Source organism: Myodes glareolus, chromosome 17, assembly GCF_982192425.1.
Source record: "Myodes glareolus chromosome 17, mMyoGla1.1, whole genome shotgun sequence".
NCBI classification, from domain to species: domain Eukaryota; kingdom Metazoa; phylum Chordata; class Mammalia; order Rodentia; family Cricetidae; genus Myodes; species Myodes glareolus.
In genome coordinates, this window is record NC_142042.1 from 60,901,043 (window position 1) to 60,920,752 (window position 19,710).

Sequence of the window (19,710 nt, forward strand, 5' to 3'; positions counted from 1 at the left end):
GCATGGTGGGCAGTCGGGTGCGGCCGCCGCGGGGATGTCTGGCTCACCAAGGCGACCAGTCAAGGTCTTGTACACCTTCTCTGTGGTGGAATAGACTGTCACCTTTGACCAACTGGAAGGTTGGTCGTTCCAGTCCACCCGGGGACTTAGGCTTTTAGGCTTTTAGCAAATGGCTTTCCAAATTTACAGCCACTGTGAGCTGACATGACAACTGGAAAGGGCACACTTCTGCATCCTTCTCAACGTGATCAAGGTAAATGAGGAGCAGTGGTGTTCTTAACACGGCTAGGACTCAATAAATCTAACACACGAAAATCATGATTACATTTTGAAAGAAAAAGCACAAAATGCAAATAGGAACTTTTGAGACCGTTTTCCTTTGAAAGTAATCTTAATGCTATGAAATTCACAAATATGCTAGTTTTTATTACCCAATCTTAATCATCTAAAACACACATGGCAAACATAAAAATATCTATTCTCTCCACCTGTCAGTGCCCATTTATCATGGTTTTGAAAGTGGAGAGAATAAATTCCCCTTTAATTACAAGTCACTAACTTTAGCAAATTTCATACACAATAGTAATTAACAATGATCTTCTTTACTTGTTAACTCTCAAGGAAACACCTTCAAAACTGCATACTTTTGTTAAAGTTTATGTACTAAAATGTAGAAAAACTGAACTACACAAATATTGAAAAGTTAAAAATTCCTTAATTTTTTTTTATTCCTGGTACCACTACCACAATTTACAGGGCAATATGCCTGATGCAATGGAAAGAAAAAGACAAAGGTATAACCGATAAAGGTCCTCAGGAACGTACATATAATCGACACTGTGTTGAATTAATCAGGAACAGCACTTTTGCAAACTGTGGCTGTGACAACCTGAACAGGAGGGGTTTCCTGTTTAAGCTGCAGGGGCTTTTCTGACTGTGGATCAACCGCTCCTTCTGCAGCAGATTGTTACAGGTTCTCCACTGCATTTAGGATGACTATCTCAAAGTAACCTGCAGCTTTCCCGTCAACTCCTCACTCTCTCCTACTAAGAACCACAGCCATTTTCTGCTGCCTTTTGAAAACCATCTGCTACCATGTCCACCGCTTCCACCACCAGATCCATAGCCCCCACCACAGGGACTGCCTGAGCTTCTTCCACCAAAACTGCCCCCTTTCATGAGTCCATAATTTGATTGCTGTTCTCCACTATAGTTTCCAAAGTCATTATAGTTCCCACCATCACCATAGTTACCTCCACCAAAATTACTCCCTTCATTGTAACCATCATATTCCTCCACCACCTCCATATCCACCACCTTGGTTTCCACAGCCTGGTTCTCCACTACCACAGCCTCCTCCACTGCTGTAACCAGGACCAGCACTATAGGTGTCACCGTCACCTCCAAATCCACTGTGTCACCATCACCACCTCCATAATCACCTACACCACCATAGCCTCCTCTTGTAGGGGTCGTCCTTCCACGCCACCCACATCCCACGAGTTCCATATTGTCCTAGGGGTTAAAGCATAAGACGGACGCACACACACAGATACAGAGTTCCAGTCATCCTCAAGAAGAGAATGCCCCTTTATTGAACTAAATCCAGGGTTAAAATACCTTTGGCCCCAGTAAAGGAAAACTCCTCCCACCCAGAGGGGGCTGGGGAAACTGGCCTCTGTGGGAGTTTTTCCCCAGGCAGGTGGTCGAGGGTTTAAGGCAATGTCAGACAGGTTAGATGGGCCTTGGCGCCTGAGCTTCTTTGAGGCAGGTTGAGAAATTACCATTTTAAAGTAAAATAGATCCCTCAGGCTAATGTACCAGGCTGAAGCAGAACCAAGGACAGAACTAGCAGGAAGCTTAGCTGGTTAGCGTAAACATTATTTGCATCCAGTATTTTGGCCTCAAGGATCAGGGAGGACAGGGTCCCACAAGTCCCCCTTTTATATAAAATATGATGACTAGCACCTTGTCTTAGGTGGTGATGGCCAGGCAGACTCTTTACCCGTCGTGGAAAAAGTATTCCAGGTCAAAATACCTTTCTGTCTTAGGTCAGAATCTCCTCCATTCAATCCTTACCCGTCTTTGGTTCCTAGTCATACATTGAGTCCAGCCAGATTATGCTGAAAGATATTTTGAGGTGAATGTCAAAAGGACTTGACCTGAGTAGTCCTGACTCCGGCTTCATGAGATCATGAATGTCATGCTCCAGCATATACAAGCATTCCCAAAGGAGATTGTGCTTTGGCACAATCCTGAAAACTCTGCTCAGAATAGAGCCCCTTTAAGTAAGGTCTCAATAGCACTGGTGTAAGGTCCCTGGAAAGCTAACTAGAATAAATGACAGCCAATTAGTAAATTTTGTATTTCAGGGACCATGAAAAACAGCAAAAATCCTATTCTGTGACCAGCAAAGGTCAAAAAACCATGTCCAATCTGTCAAGATTCACCTCAGTATCCAATTCTTAATTTGAACAACCATGGCATTTTGCAACCTGCCTTGAAGATACCCATAGTGCTCAGCAGAAATAGCTGACAGGATAAGAAAAACTAATGGCAAGCAGTAACTGACAAATCAAGGGGAAATCCAGCAGTACAGCAATTGTACAGCAATAACAATATAGCAATGTACAGCAATAACAGTACAGCAATAACTGATAGAACAAGGGTAGGAGATGGATCACTTTTCAGGAACCCGCCAGCTCCGCAGCAATCAGGTCAGACAGCTCCATAGCAGAGGCTTTGTCCTCAGGCCTCTGGACAGATGAATCCACAGCATGAACAGTACCCAGATGCATGTCAGCATTCCTAGAAAAAACATAAACAAAACTCTTCTCCCAAATTAACGTTTAAGAGTACTAAAAAAACTCAGTGTAAAAATTCAGCACAGTCAGTACTGGAAGTAGGCTGGTCTTGAACTTAGAGACCTGTAGGTCTCTGCTCCAAAGAGCAAATTCTATTGGCCTGTGCCATAGCAACCGGCATAAATATTGGCCTGAATTAGCCAACCTTAAAACATCATTTTTTATTGGCCTGCACCATCATAGCAGGTTTTGAATTGGGCTGAATGGTCAGCTCCAAAACATCTTTTAGAATCAGCTCCACCTGGAACTTTTCCAGGGGCAGAAAATTATTATCTGATCCAGTACGTGAGCACTTACACAACTGGACAGAATTATCAAAATTATCTTTATGGGGACACATTGCCTCCTGTCAACATTAGAGAAATAAATAATAGGATCGACATATCTGGCTATAGATATGGAAATCTTGTCAGTCATCAATCCATATAAAAAATATTAGGACTCCATAAATTAGTCCTCCAAAGAGCAATTAATAAAATTAAAATATATGCAACAAACCTAAACTGAAAACTCTCAATAGACAAATTTAAAATGACTGAAAGACATTTAAAAAATCCTCAAATATAACATCTTTAATCATAGGAGAAGTGTGAATCAAAATAACTCTTGACTCTTATCTTATCCCTTAAACATGATTAAGATCAAATATTGCTCATAACTTGTACTTAAGAGAAACTATTCCACCACTGGTGGAAATGCAAACTAGCACAGTTTGAATTTACAGAAAATTAGGCAACAAACCATTCCAAGATTTAGCTAACCTCTTTTGGGTCTGTAAAACCTTTGAATCTATTACAGTCTCCACTTAAAACTGCTAAAGCTGTTCTGCACAGCAAGGGGGCGGGACACAGACCCGCTCCCTCCGGCTGCAAACTGTCATCTGAGATTTGGCGGGCGGAATTTAACTATTTTTTGTACCATCAAGGCCTGCTATTGTCGCTTTTTTCGGCCGCCTAGCACTCTCTTTTTATCTGTCTGCTCAGGCGCCGCCACAACCGCCATTGTGCCCTGTCCTAGGTCCCTGTGGCCCGCCGCTCACTGGCCACCTTGGGCTAGGGAGCCAGCATATGTGACTGCCTTTTGCGTCGCCTTTCTGCGTGTGATCAGCGCGGCTGTGCCTCCGGACGAGTTTGCACCCGCGGCTGAATGTACTGGCACACCGCTGCGTTTTACCCTCCTTGGCCTGTCTGTAATGGCCCCACTGCTCACAGGCAGGGCCTGGCGGCTGCCTGCGCTTCTCCCTGCACCATACAGCAGCCTGTTTCTCTGCTCCTAAGTGTACCTAGCAGAACCTCAGCCACAGTGAGTGACCCAGTGCAGTCCTGTGACCCGCATTCAAACATGCGTGGGAGCTTTCTGGTCTCCCTGAAAGACAAGCTCTGTGAAGCTGTTCTTTTGTTACTCAAAAACTCTTAATAGAACTTACAAATATATTTTTTGAATCCTCTCTCAGCCTGTTCTCCTCAACCAAAATTAAAACCCCGTGCTAGCAAAGCCAGGGATTGAATTCTCTCATAAAAATTAGGCAAAATATCACCTCAAGAAGCAAACTGTCTTAATGAACTCTCATGTGGTGTCGTCTACCTTAAAATATTGGTGCTTCTCCAAAAGCACTGTCAATTGACCTCAATAGGCCTCCCAGTTCCAAACAAGAACAGAGATACTTACATTTCAAAATCCCAATACACCCTTCTGGCTAACCTTTTTCCTTTTAGGGTGACCCCATAGGTTTACCTTTCCAGAAACTCGTGGCTGCTTCTTCTTCATATCCCAGCGGTGCCTCCATCTGTAGGGGTCGTCCTTCCACGCCACCCACATCCCACGAGTTCCATATTGTCCTAGGGGTTAAAGCATAAGACGGACGCACACACACAGATACAGAGTTCCAGTCATCCTCAAGAAGAGAATGCCCCTTTATTGAACTAAATCCAGGGTTAAAATACCTTTGGCCCCAGTAAAGGAAAACTCCTCCCACCCAGAGGGGGCTGGGGAAACTGGCCTCTGTGGGAGTTTTTCCCCAGGCAGGTGGTCGAGGGTTTAAGGCAATGTCAGACAGGTTAGATGGGCCTTGGCGCCTGAGCTTCTTTGAGGCAGGTTGAGAAATTACCATTTTAAAGTAAAATAGATCCCTCAGGCTAATGTACCAGGCTGTAGCAGAACCAAGGACAGAACTAGCAGGAAGCTTAGCTGGTTAGCGTAAACATTATTTGCATCCAGTATTTTGGCCTCAAGGATCAGGGAGGACAGGGTCCCACATCCTCTTCCACCAAAGTTGCCACCATCACCAAAATTAACTTCACCTCCTCCAAAGTTTTCTACAAAACATGAGAAGGCCCAGATGGTAGTCTAGAAGCTGCTGGAAGACACCATCCCATGGTCTGGAACTCGTTTCCCTAGGTTCAGAAAACGAACCTACATTTGCTGCCCAGTAACTCAGAACTTGGCCGTTGTGTTTGAGGGCAGATTGGAAATTACACTGTGCATATAGATCCCAAAGTTCTGGGCAGGTAGAGCGTATGAATCAGACCCTAATGACACCCTTGCCAAATTAACATTGGACTGACGGAAATACAGTTGTTCTCTTTCCCTTTGCCTTATTCTGAGTCCAGAATCCCCTTATGCCCTCGGACACACCTCCTTGGAATTTGTGTTTGGCAGTCCCTACCCAGACTACCTAACTTGAGGTAAAATTTGCTTACTAAAGTTAATGATGTTGACTTGTTTGCTTCCCTAGAGTCAGCAACTCTGGTGCGCAAAGACTTCTGGTCAAGACTACAAAAGGTGCATACACGTCACCGCTGTCCCCACCTCATCAGTTCCAGCCAGGAGACTGGGTCTGTATCCAGAGACACCAACAGAAGACCCTAGAGCCCCGCCAGAAGGGAGCTTATACTGTGACCTTGATCACCACCACAGCTATCCAGGTTGACCATTCACACACTCAAGCAGCAGATTCAGAATTGACTGGGCCTCCAGAACTACAGCCAGACAATGCCAAACTCCTCTGAGATTGGACCACGAGACCAGACCCTGTTAACCCCTCAAACTAAGGCTACAGTGGGTAAAGCCATGACAAGTCTACTCCTTCTCCTATGGCTGCCATGCCCCACCCAAGTTTCCCCACATACCCTTTGGAGCCAAACCTGAGTAATCTCCAAACCTCAAGCAGGTAAGACACTGAACCTTGCTTCTAAGACGGGACCAGGCAATACCTGGTACCAAGATTTGACATTTGATATCTGTTCCTTGGTGAAATCCTTTAATTACGTTAATCATGGGGCCACTCCTGGATTCTATGTTCAGCAGGTTGAACGAGCCATGTGCAGCAGGCCAGTAAGCAGCACTCCTCCATGGCCCTCATCAGTTCCTGCCTTCAGGTTCCTGTCCTGTTTGAGTTCCTATCCTGACTTCCCTGATGATAGTGATGTGGAAGTGTAAGCCAAAGAGAACTTTCCTCCCCAGGATGCTTTGGTGACAGTGTTTTAACCCAGCAATAGTCAGCCCAACTCATACACCAGGCAAGCCAAATCGCAGGAGGCTGTGACCCATAATGAGCAGGAAAATTGCCAGTGAACCAAAATCAGATTTGCTATTAGGTTAGAAGGAGGAAAGACTAGCTGGGCAGTGGTGATCCCTTTAATCTGAGAACTCAGAAAGCAGAGGCAGGTTCATCCATGTTTGTTTGAGGCCAGCCTGATCTACATCATGAGTTCCAGGCCAACCAGGGTAGCATAGTGAGACCCTATATCAAAAGAATTAGGAGAGATTTTTTTTGAAACAGGGCTGTCACTCTGTAGACCAGGCTGGCCTTAAAGTCACAGAGATCCACCTGCCTCTATTTCCCAAGTGGTGTCATTAATGGTGTTGTATTCCATGATGCCTGGGAGGAGAATGGACCTTTGAAAAAGCTAATTCTGCAGGTGTTTCATATGTCCAAATTGTTAAAAAAAAAAAATGAAGACTCTGTAAAATGGTTCGGTGACATTGTAGAGACTAAAAATACGATGTAGGGGACAGAGAGATGCTGCTCAGTGGTTAAGAGCACTTGCTGCTCTTGCCGAGTGTCCAGGTTCAGTCACCAGCACCGACTCCAGGTGGATCATAGCCACCTGTCACTCCAGTTCCACTTTTCTTTCTGTGTTTTGAGACAATAAATCTTCTATAACCCAGGCTGGCCTGTAACTATACAGACACTGATGATATTGAATTCCTCCTGCTCTATCATCTCCTGCGTGGTGGGATTGCAGGCAGGGGCCGTTACACCACACCCAAGTGTTCTCTCTGGCTGCCCTGAATCTGCTATGTAGACCAGGCTGGTTTGGAACTTGTTTGGTCTCACAGACAGTTCAAATAGCAGAAACGAGTTTAAACTGGGTTATAGGAGTTCTGGTGGTGAGGTAAAAACCAGCATTCTCAGGAACTTGTGAAACTGGTTCCCATACCCAAATGGAGTCATTTCCTTTGCCTGAAGGCAGAAGGGACACATGGCTGACTACCTGTGACATCTATTAGCATATCAGATCCTAGCTGGTCTCTAAGAGACTCAGTACCACAGGAACCTGTTATACATTTTAAAGCTCACTAGAATCCTAGCCCTGCATACTCCCTCCCTCCTCTACCCTAATTCCCCCAGCAACACATTCTTCTTAAAGCCAATAGCGAGGCAGGAGAAAGGTTAGAAGGGGCTGGAGGCAGAGAGGATAAATAGGAGGGGGAGACACAACACAATAAGGAGAGGGGCCAACCACACGGCCAGCCTGGGGGTAAGAGTGAAAGTAAGATACACAGAAGAGAAAGGTAAAAGCCCCAAGGCAAAGGTCAACAGGATAAATTAAGATAAGAAAAGCTGGCTAGAAACAACCCGAGCTAAGGCCGACATTCATTACAAGGATAAAGCCTCTGTGTGAATTATTTGGGAGCTGGGTGGTGGGTCCCCAAAAGAACAATGAGTAAAATAAACATTTTGACATTCTAATGTCAAAATGGCCTGGCCTTGAACTCACTGAGATCCATCTGCCTCTGCCTCCTAAGTGCTGGTGTTAAAGGCCTGCAGCACCACCCCTGCCTGGCTTTCTCTCTACTTTCCATGTCTGGTCATCCTCCCTTCTCTCACAGACAACACTGATTATGTCCAGTCTGCTTCTTTCTCTCGCTGCTCTAGAGTCCTCCAGGCATCTCTGGAGATATTTTCTCTCTTTTAGCTACATTCCTTCAGGGTCCCTCCTGTTTCACACAGATTCCAGTTTCAAGCAGAAGATGGAGGCGGGCAGGTTCATCAGGACCCCATCATGAGGGGCCTAAAAGTTAAAAGACTCTTGCAGCTTCACAGCCTGTGTCCAGAGGCTCAGTGCCTGAGCCTGGTGCGGGAGAATTGTCTGTATTCTGTCAATCATATTTTAATAAAACGCTGATTGGCCAGGCAGGCAGTATAGGCGGGAAAGCCAGACAGGAAGTAGAAGTGGAGTGAAGAGACTGGGAATATTCTGGGACACAGGAAGCCCTCAGCCACTCCTGTCCAGACCACCGAAGAGGCAACATGTAAGCTGTCACACTGAGAAAGGTACTGAGCCCATGTGGCTAACATAGATAAGAATAATGGGGTAACATAAGTTATAAGAGTTAACAAGAAGCCTGACCTAATGGGCCAATCAGTTTATAACCTTATGGAGTCCTGTGTGTAATTTCTCTTTGGGATTTGCCGGCTGTTGGGGTACCGGGCGGGACGGAAACCCCAACAAGCCGGCCGTCATGTTACATATGGCGCCCAGACGTGGATAGGTGAGTCCACGGAAGGCCTGGGAGAGTTTGGGAAAGAGTAGAGTGGGGTATGTTTTCTTGGTGGCAGCAATTTTTCGGTTCTGCTCTGCTTGCTAGAGGCGGGCAAGTGCTCTCATCTAGGAGAGGCTTCTTGACTCAGCCTTGGCTGCAAAACCTTGCAGCTCATTGGGAGGTCCTGCCACGAAACACTTGGATGCTGTTGGTGGAGAGCTGAGTGCATGCTTTTCGGTCGTAGCAGGAAAAAAGCTGTGCTGTTTTGAAGTGCCGGCTTTCTGGGCTGTCCTGCCAGGACAAACTCTGACTCTTGCAGGCAGGCAGTCCGACTGAGTGTGGTCTGTGAGCAGAATGATGCAGCTTGCTTGCTAGCAAGGACCTTGAAACACGACAAGTTGTGGCAGTGAACACAGCTGTGGCTGGTATCTCAGCTATGAGTCTGGAAAGCTAAGGAATGAGCTGGATCTAGCTGTCAAAGCCACGGCTTCCCATATTGCTTTGTAAATTAAAGGCTCATGTGGTCAGAAAAAGAGAGATAAACAGTAAAGAGAGATTCAAAGATGAAGAAAACCTCTAAATGGTTTACAGTGTGTATATGCAGGCTAAAAGTTAAAGTTCTTAAAGTTAAAAGGAAAGAAAGAGAGTAGTTGGGTGTGGTGGTACACACCTTTAATCCCAATGCCTGGGAGGCAGAGGCATATTGACCTCTGTGACTTCAAGGGGTAGAGGTAGATTGACCTCTGTGACCTCAAGGTGTGGTAGTACACGCCTTTAATCCCAATGCCTGGGAGGCAGAGACAGATCTCTGTGAGTTCAAGGTGTGGTAGCATACACCTTTAATCCCAGCACTGGGGAGGCAGAGACAGGAGGATCTCTGTGAGTTCAAAGACAGCCTGGTCTACAGAGTTATTCCAGGACAAAGATATACAGAGAACCTGTCTCAAAAAGTAAAAGTAAAAATAAAAGAAATAGAAGTTAAAATAAAGATGGAAAATACACAGAGAATCTTGATACCGTATGTTATTATGCTCTCTTTAAATTGTTTGATTGCTGAGGAAGGAGCAACAACTGCTAAAAGACTTTTGTTTATAAATGCTGCTGAACTAACCCAAGATAGGAATTTTGAAAATACCTTGGCTTCAAAATTGAAGTCAAAAGGTATGATACTTTGGAGAAGAGATTTTGCTTTTGTTTCCACAGAAAATGAGAGGCTCTGGATTTATTCAGAGTTAAGAAAAATCATCTTTGACCAAGGGAGGCCACCTGAAAAATCTCCGACAGGAATAGATGGCCCAGATGTCTGAGTTCTACATCCAGAATGGATTCAAGGCGCTGCCTGAGATGATCAGGTCTCACAGGATACTCCAGTCAGGACTTGACTATAACTCTAAATTTTCTTTAGGTCCCCATAAGATCATCAGCGCCCCCAACCAGCAGGAAGTAGCCTGAAATACTACGCCCACATTCCCAACAAATGGACTATGGGTACTTTCCTTTGTTTAAAAAAAAAAAAAAAAGAGGGAAATGATGCGGGGGAATTGTCTGTATTCTGTCAATCATATTTTAATAAAACGCTGATTGGCCAGGCAGGCAGTATAGGCGGGAAAGCCAGACAGGAAGTAGAAGTGGAGTGAAGAGACTGGAAATATTCTGGGACACAGGAAGCCCTCAGCCACTCCTGTCCAGACCACCGAAGAGGCAACATGTAAGCTGTCACATTGAGAAAGGTACTGAGCCCATGTGGCTAACATAGATAAGAATAATGGGGTAACATAAGTTATAAGAGTTAACAAGAAGCCTGACCTAATGGGCCAATCAGTTTATAACCTTATGGAGTCCTGTGTGTAATTTCTCTTTGGGATTTGCCGGCTGTTGGGGTACCGGGCGGGACGGAAACCCCAACAAGCCGGCCGTCATGTTACATGAGCCCTTAATGGTATTTCCCTTGTAGGACTCCTTTGCTGCCCATTTTCGACCACTAGACCTTGTTTAGTTTTCTTTGGTGCACCTTTGCCGTTCTTGAATCCTCCCTGTCCAATCATTGTGAACAATCCGATCACCAAGACAATTCCCCAGATAGAAAGACCTTGCCTTGAACACTGGTCCCAAAAAGGAGGAACCCACTTATTTGCACATTTAACATGAATAGCACTTTCAAACAATAGAAGCCAGAGCATTCACACAAGCAAGTCTCTTCTCTAAACCTAGAGCTTAACGCATTAGCAACAGCCTCTGAATTAAGAATCAGGAGTCAACAATTCACAAGTTTCAAGAAGTTCCTGAAATTTAAAATAGTAGCAAGGACCCACTTTCCTTGAGTTTATTTGAGCAGCAAGAATTGATGAGAGGAGATTCTCTGGCCTGTCAAGATGCCCACACAGAGTTCTAGGAGCAGCTTTCATGACTCATCATTTGTGGTAGAGGTAGGCCTTTGAGCCCTCTTGTTGGTGGAGAGCTGCTTGTTTGTCCCAGCCCCAAGTGCTCCCATAGCACCCTCTCTTCTCCAGTGAGTAATCCCTAACCAATTCTCATGTCTATAATGCCAATAAACTTATTGGTTCCCCAAGTTCAACTTTAGAAGAGTCATTTCTTTTATCTGACATCGGAGGCCCCACAGAAGTGTCCGAGGACACCCACACACCCCAGCTGGTGCCTGAGCAGGGATCTACAGAACCACTGATGAGCTTGAGAAGACTGACTTCATGGTCTTGGCTATGACCCTGCCTTCCAAGTTCTCTTTTATCCATTTATCTGTGAATGCAGATTATGGCAAGGGGTGCAACTGATGTTGTCAGTCTGAGGAGGAAGCTTCCTTAGGAGGACTCTGGATATGGCATGGCTGTCCTTTCCCGTGCAGGGATGTTGGAATGCTTCCTTGCTGTGGCTGTGGTTATGTGGGCCTTGCTATGGGTTGTGAAACATGTAACTTAGGGAGGTGGAATGTCTGGGAGGGAAATCCCTAAGTGAGCATTTTCTTCTGCTTGTATGGGGTTCTATGTCTCTTCGATGGATGGGACCCACCGAGTGAGGACAGAGGTGTCCCCAGACAGCTGATAGTTGAAAGAATGAATCCCATAACATAGCAGGCCTGGGGTAGGATCGTGTGCAGGCCTGGACTTCCCTTCATGACCCATTTGTCTTTCAAGAACGTGCTTGCTCATGGGAGGTATTACAATGAGAAGGGACACATGTCTAGCTTCCTCTACTTTAGCTTCTGAAGTGGTAGGGAAATTGGGTAAAAGTGAATTTGGGAAGCAGAGGAAAGGGGATTTCTATGAGTGGAAGTTTAGCCTAGTCTGTAATGGATTAAGAAAAATGCTGTGGAGTCCCAAGTGGCTGTAGCAGCAGAAACGCTATAGGTCCCCAAGTGGCAGCAGTGGGCACACTGTTACACCGTTAAAGTATTCTTCATCATAAACTAATGTAATACATCTTTGCCTAGTTAAAATAATATTCCACAGCAGCAGCCCCTAGTAGAAACCAGTGGAGCACTTGGTTGTTGCCTATGTGGCTTCCCATGAATATCAGGGACTGGAAGACATGCATTAGCGAGAGACCTGGGTATGGGAGGTATCTGATATGTAGCCACCTGACTAGATAAGACTACACTAAGTTCAACCATGTTGTCTAGCTTCATTCTGCAGCTGCAACAAGGACAGTGAGCAAAAACAACTTGGTAGAATGTATTTGGCCTCCACTCCCAGGTAGCAGTCCATCAGCTAGGGAAGTCTGAAACCTGAAGAAAATAGTCGATACCTTAACCCCTACATTTTAACATAAAGGCAGCAGACAATAGAGACAGGCACATTAGTTAATTAAATTAATATTTTACTTATTAATTTAATTTGGTTTTTTGAGACAAGGTCTCTCTGTGTTGCAGCTCTGGCTGTCCTGGAGCTCACTCTGTAGAAAAGACTGGATAATTTTTGTTAGTGGGGGACTATGTTTGTGCTTTTCCCTGATATTTTCTGTTACAAAACAATAGGAAACTCTTCTCTTACTTTCCATGTTTTTGTGGGTTTCTTTTTTCTATTTTGTTTTGGTTTGTCTTTTTTGTTTTTTTTTTTATGTCTACATTAGCTGTCAACCTTGCCATGACAATTATAGACCTCTTCCTTATTAGTGACATTTTTAGGAATATTAGTAAACTCCCTTCAGGACTGGAGGTTTTGTCTTGAAGTCCAGGAGCATTCTGTCTCAAATTTTGGTTACTACTCCAGACCTTCCTTCTTTCCTGCACTTAATATGCACCAACCCGAGTGTGGAGCCAGTACACCTCTAGGTGAAAGACAGGAAACATCCATTTTTAGGAAGCAAAAATTCTGGTTAATTCAAAATAAAACACCCCTCGTGATTATAATTATCCTCCTAACAAAAATTGGCTTCAAACTGCATCAGCTCAGTTCAAAAGCACCTTTCTCTGGGATATGCCCTGGGGCTCTGCTGGGCTCTGCCTCCTCTGGTCCCTGCAGGCACAACCTCCAATCCCACCCCAGGCCAACCTTGCCCCCATTGGTCCCTCTCCACTCTGGGTCAAGCCCATCCATCTCTTGCCTGTCCGGACTCCCTGAGCACTGGCACCGCACTCGCCTCCTTTCCCACACGTGTCCTGCCGAGACTCCAGCACACACCTGGTGTAGTGTATGTAGGCCCGTGCTTGCTGTGTCCATCCCTGTGAGCTCATATGCACCTTCCTTAGTTGGTTCAAGGGCCTTGTTCTCCTGGTGGCCCCCATCCTCATTGGCTCTTACAATGGCTCAGCCTCCTCTTCCATGGGCTTCCCTGAGTTTTGAGAGCAGAGATTTGATAGAGACCTCCCATTTAGAAACTCTCCAAATAATTTCTGGTTTTGGGTCTACATTGTTCCTCTCTCGTGCTAGAGGAAGCCTCTATGATGGTGACGGCATAAGGCACTTATTTATGAGTATAGCAGAATATCATTAGGGGTTAATTTATTGATACTTTTTTAAAAAACAGAAATGTTTGGTTTTAGCCTAGGTCTCTTGGCTATCTAATGCTGTCTTATCGTCTATCTATCTATCTATCTATCTATCTATCTATCTATCTATCATCTACTCTAGTTCTTGGTTACCCCAGCAAATGTTGGGTGTGGGTTCCTTCTGGTGGAATGTGCCTTAAGTTAATGCAGACACCAGTTTGCTTTTCCCACAAGTTCTGTGCCACTATTGTCCTTGTAAATTTTGTAGGCAGGACATTTTGTAGGTCAAAAGTTTTGTAACTGGTTTGATGTCCACATTTCTCTTCTGATAGCCTGCAGAGAACCTTTCCTCAACAAAGAGATGAGAACATAGGGATACAAGTTTCCTGTGTGAACCAGCTCATCTTCCCCAAGTTCCATGTGTAGATATTACCTCAGCAATGGAGCCTGCTGTCAGTTTTTGGAGAGAAGCCCTTTGTTTTAGCCACAGATTCAGTTGTTTGGGGATTTCCATGGGTCCCCCTTGGCCAATAACTCAATTGAATGCAACCCAGTCCTACCAGTAGAAGTCTTGCCTGGTGACAGGAGATGACCAGTTGATTCTCCGTTACTAGGACTCTATTGTGTCTTCAGCGCTTGAAATTCTCTCTTCTGTTTCTTGTATTCTGCTGTTCATGCTTGCATTTGTGGTTCCTGATCTTTTTCTCATGATTTCTGTTTCTATAATTCCTTCGGCTTGTGTTTTTTTTTATTGTTTTTATTTCAGTTTTCAAGTCCTGAATAGTTTCTTTTATACATTTGATTTCTTTTTCTTGGTTTTCTTTAAGTGTCTTGTTAATATCTTCCAATTTTTTGTTTGTTTTTATCTTTATTTCTTTAAGGGAATTTCTCATTTCATCTTTAAGAATTTCAAAATTCTCTTGAGATTATTTTGTAGATTATTTTCTTCTGGTTCATCCATATTTGGTTGTTCAGGTCTTGCTTTTGTAGGGTGATGTAGGAGGCCTTTCTGTATTTGTGTGGCTTTCATTGGTTATTAAAGAAACTGCCTTGGCCTAATTGATAGGGCAGAACTCAGGTAGGTGGGGAAGACAGAGCAGAATGCTGGGAAGAAGGGAAGTGTGGCAGATGCCGTGAATCTCCTGTCTGAGACAGATGTAGGTTAGACTCTTGCTGGTAAGCCACAATCGCGTGGTGATACACAGATTTAATTGAAATGGGTTAATCAAGATGTGAGAGTTAGCCAATAAGAGGCTAGAGCTAATGGTCCAGGCAGTAATTTAAATAATACAATTTCTGTGTGGTTATTTCGGGGTTAAGCTAGCTGGGTGGCGGGATGCCGCCCGCTCGTTCCTTCTACTACAGTAGGGTCTTTTTACTGGTAATGTGTTACTCTTTGTGGTGTAGCTTATGATCTTACCTTTTCTACTCATCTTTTCCTCTAATAGGTGTGGTTGGGACTGTCTGAGATTCTATTGAATAATGTTCTAGGTGCCACTGAATCCGAAGCACAGATGGTTGTTCCTCGTGGTACAGTCAGTGTCACAGTTCTGGTTCCCCCATTAGTTACTCCCGTTCCTGGAGATAGTTCAGTGCTCCTGTGCTTTGCTCTGCAACCTAGGACTTTGCTGTCTCAGGCCTACTTTGGTCTAGGCTGCTGCTTTGATCTGTTTCTGTAAATCCTCGTCTGGATCCCCTCCTGCAGAAGTCCCTGGCTTGGAGTTGAACCTGTTCCGGTGGAGATCACTGACTCTGGATCTGGTCACTGGCTCAGTCCTGATCTGCCAGTGATCTGAGACTGGGTTGGATACAATGACTGGATTTGCTCCTGGCTTCTGCTCCCAGTGGAGCTTGTTTCCTCAGGCCCTCTCTGTCCTAGGTGTCTCTGAAATTCTATACACTGAAGGAAGCCTCGGAAACCAGTTCGTGCAGGGCTGAGCTTTACTGAGGCTTAGGTGAGCACCCACTTTAGGGCTCATTGCTCGGCGTGTAGTGTCTGTGTTGTGGCAGGAGTAACCACAGTTCGAATCTGAGTCACAACAATTATTGTCCTTCCCGCGTAGTCTGGAATGTGATGTACCCAGAATATGACCCCCAGTGTCGCCCAGACTGTAATAAGCAAGGTTTAATCAGCATAATACAAACATGTTTGGAACTGATCTCCATCCACTTACAATGAGATAGGAAAGAGTTGTATCTCCTCTGTGGGGTAAGCCTTTAAAGACTTAAAGACTTTTAAGACTACAAAGAGAATCTGTGAAGCTGCTTTGGCACGGGGGAAAGGACTTTTGCTCTCTCCCATTCTGCTAAGTCAGTTTTTCCTTTTTCTTATAGTTAGGCCATCTTTATCAGCCTGTACCAGGGGGTTGGCTGGGCTGAGCTAAGTGACCTTGTATTCAGAATCTACCTGGTGGGAGAGGGGAAAACCACTATCTTCCTTGGAAAGCTTTCTGCTAGGAAATTTCTTCTCGTCCCTTTGAAAATAGAGTGTGAGGGTTCCATAGAATGCTGCTTTCTTGCCCCATGCACCCAAGCCTAGCTAATGTCTTGACACAGACTCCAGTCTCCCTAGTTCAAGTCCTGCGGACACGGAGGAACTCAAACACTATTAGTATAGTTTGTAGCTTGGAGTCTTCACTGTTAATCATGCTGTCTCAGGTGGACTCACAAAATCGCCTTCACTATCAATCACCCTAAGACTCAGGGCATAGTAAACACCATCTTTGACCAACACCCCTACCCTTGGTTTTGGTCATGTCAGCATGATGCAGGGTCTGAATGTTCCTATCTGGTATTTGTCTAAGTAATAACACATTAAGTGGGAAAGTTTATTTTCTATGTCCTGCCCTCCTTTTATGTGTCCCCCCACCCCCATCACGAGTGATGGCTCTTAGTAATGGAGTCTCAACTGGCCATCTCCTTCACCAGGCCAAGATTCCAGTGGTAGGACTGGGCTGCATTCAATTCAGTTGTTGGCCAAGGGTGCCCCATAGAAACCACCCAGGCTGCTGCTGGGACACAGGGCTGCTCTCCAGAAACTGCCAGCGAGACCCATTGCTGAGGTAACATCCACACATGTAGCATGGGGGAAGTCAAACTGGTTCATACATTAAGCCTGCATCTCTACCTTCTAGTCTCTTGTCTGAGGGAAGGTATTCTGAGGGCTATTGAAAGAGAAAAGCAGATGCCAACCAACTCAGTCACAAAACCCTTGACTTACAAAATATCCTGCCTACAACATATGAAGGACAATGGAGGCACAGAACTTGTGGGAATAGCCAACTGGTGTCTGAACTGACTTAAGCCCACTCCACAAGAAGGAACCCACATCAAAAACTTGCTTCAGAAACTAAGAATCAGAGTAGATAGATAGATAAATAGATATATAGATGAAAGATAGATATATAGATAGATGATAGATAGATAGATAGATAGATAGATAGATAGATAGATAGATAGATAGATAGGCTGACAGACAGATAGTTGATAGGCCAGTAGTAGATAGCCCCAAGACCTAGGGTAAAACCTAACATTACTGATTTATAAAAAAAAAAGTTTTTGCCCTGGGTATCTGAGCTATCTACTTCTGAGATATCTATCTATCTATTATCTATCTATCTATCTATCATCTATCTATCTATCTATCTACAGGAGGTCTGTGGCCCCTGATACAGGGTTCTTTCACTCCAGCTAGTCATAAGGCTCCTCATAATCTTGCTAAGTTAGGCTATCAAGAGGGGTTCCTGCAGATTAAGCACAATGCCTATCAAAATCCCAGCAAAATTCTACAAAAACCTTAAAAGAAACATACTCAACTTCGTATGGAAAAGCAAAAAACCTAGGATAGCAAAAAATAATCCTGTACAATAAAAAAACTTCTGGAGGTATCACAATCCCTGACTTCAAACTCTACTACAGAGTCACAATACTGAAAACAGCCTTAAATTGGCATAAAAACCGAAAGGAGGAACAATGGAACTGAATAGGAGACCCAGATATCAATACACACATCTTCAAACACCTTATTTTTTACAAGGAGGCCAAAAATATCAAATGGAAAACAGAATGCATATTTAACAAGTGGTCCTGGCATAACTGGATACCATCATGTAAAAGGATGAAAATAGACCCATATCTGTCACCATGTCCAAAACTCAAGTCCAATTGGATCAAAGACCTCAACCTAAAGTCAGTCACAGTGAGCCTTATAGAAGAGAAAGTCGGAGTTCACTTGAATGCATTGGCACAGAAGATTACTTCCTAAATATAACCCCAGGAGCATGGACACTGGGAGAAACAATTAATAAATGGGACCTCCTGAAACTAAGAAGCTTCTGTAAAGCAAAGGACAGAGTCAACAAGACAAAACAACAGCCTACAGAATGGGAAAATATCTTCACTAACCCCCACATCAAACAGAGGTTTTATCTCCAAAATATACAAAGAACTCAAGAAATTGGATACCAAAAGAACGCATAATCCAATTTTTAAAAAAATGGAGTACAGACCCAAACAGAGAACTCTGAACAGAGGAATCTAAAATGGCTGAAAGACACTTAAGGAAATGTTCAACATCCTTAGCCATCAGGGAAATGCAAGTCAAAACAACTGTGAGATTCCATCTTCCACCTGTAAGAATGGCCAGGATCAAAAACACTAACTATGACTTATGCTAGAGAAGTTGTGGGGTAAAGGGAACACTCAGGCATTGCTGTTGGGAATGCAATCTGGTACAACCCCTTTGGATGTTAGTGTGGTGATTTCTCAGAAAATTTGGAAACAACCTTCCTCAAGACCCAGAAATACCCCTTTTGGATATATATCCAAAGGATGCTCAATCGTGCCACAAGATGTGCTTAACTATGTTTATAGCAGCTTTGTTTGTCATAACATGAACCTAGAAATAACCTAAATGTCCCTTGACCTAAGAATGGATAAGGAAAATGTGGTACATTTACACAATGGAGAACAGCAGAAAAAAATAACGACATCTCGAATTTTGCAAAAAAAAAAAAAAAAAAGGATGCTGCTAGAAAACATTATTTTGAGTGAGGTAACCCAGACACAGAAAGACAATTATCACATGTACTGACCCATAGGTGGTTTTTAAACATAAAGCAAAGGAAGCCAACCTACAAACCACAATCCCAGAGAATTTAGGCAATAAAGAGGATACTAAGAGAGACTTACATAGATTTAATCTACATGGGAAGGAGAAAGTAGAAAGAGACAAGATCTCCCGAGTAAATTGGGAGCATGGGGATATTGGGAGAGTATTGAAGGGGGAGGGGAGAGGCAGGGAGGGGAGCAGAGAAAAATGTAGAGCTCAATAAAAATCAATATAAAAAAGAGAGGTTCTTCACCCTACCTTTAACCAATAGGGTCTTCTCAAATTCTGCATTTGATTAGACAGTCCTAACCTGCATTGTCAACCTAGATGAGGGGTGAAGAAATCCGTTCCAATCAGTCAGTGATGCTGGGGCTGGGTCCTGAACCTATGTGAGCCCTGCATGGATGCGTGGCAGCCTAAGACAATCAGCATGCCTACTCCATGAACCTGTCCCTACAGGTCTCAAGAAACTTCTGTCCTTGGTTGGAGGTGATCCAATCTATTGATAGAGCACATATGACTGGAAGGAGAAAGTCAAGTGCAGGGACTGGAAAGATGACTCATGCATTAAGAGCTCTTTTGGCTTTCTCAGAAGACCAACAGAATAGCAAACAAATGTCATTAATGTGCTTTTCAGTTGGAATCCACTGCCCTCATCTCGTCACTGTGGGAATTGCATGTATGTGGTGGCAAAACACCCACAAGCACCACAAAACGACCCAATATGTCTTGGAGGACATTTCTTCTGTGTGGTTATCATTTTTGCTTATCACTTGGGTTTCAAAAACAACAGAGGCAGATTGCTTTGAATGTTCTGATTTCTTTTGTACATTCCTTTGTTGATTGTTCTCCTATCCTGTGAGGCCAGGAACAATGTAGTTGTGTGATGTCAGACGCCCCTCTGTGTGTTGTGAATTTGTTTTACTTCCATTGGTTAATAAAGAAGCTGATTTGGCCTAGGGTAAGACAGATTAAAGCTATGCAGGAAATACAAACAGAGATAAAAAGAGAAAAAAGGCAGAGTC

The 19,710-nt window shown here is 44.1% G+C and overlaps 1 long non-coding RNA gene across 1 annotated transcript in view; it reads left to right on the top strand.

Moving 5' to 3' along the window:
• LOC148119436 (uncharacterized) overlaps nucleotides 1-19,710 on the top strand; it is a 25,015-nt gene continuing 5,305 nt past the window's right edge. Inside the window, exons 1-2 of the long non-coding RNA XR_015735369.1 lie at nucleotides 1-253; nucleotides 5,599-6,033. This is a non-coding gene — a long non-coding RNA (uncharacterized LOC148119436). The remainder of the gene's footprint in view (nucleotides 254-5,598; nucleotides 6,034-19,710) is intronic.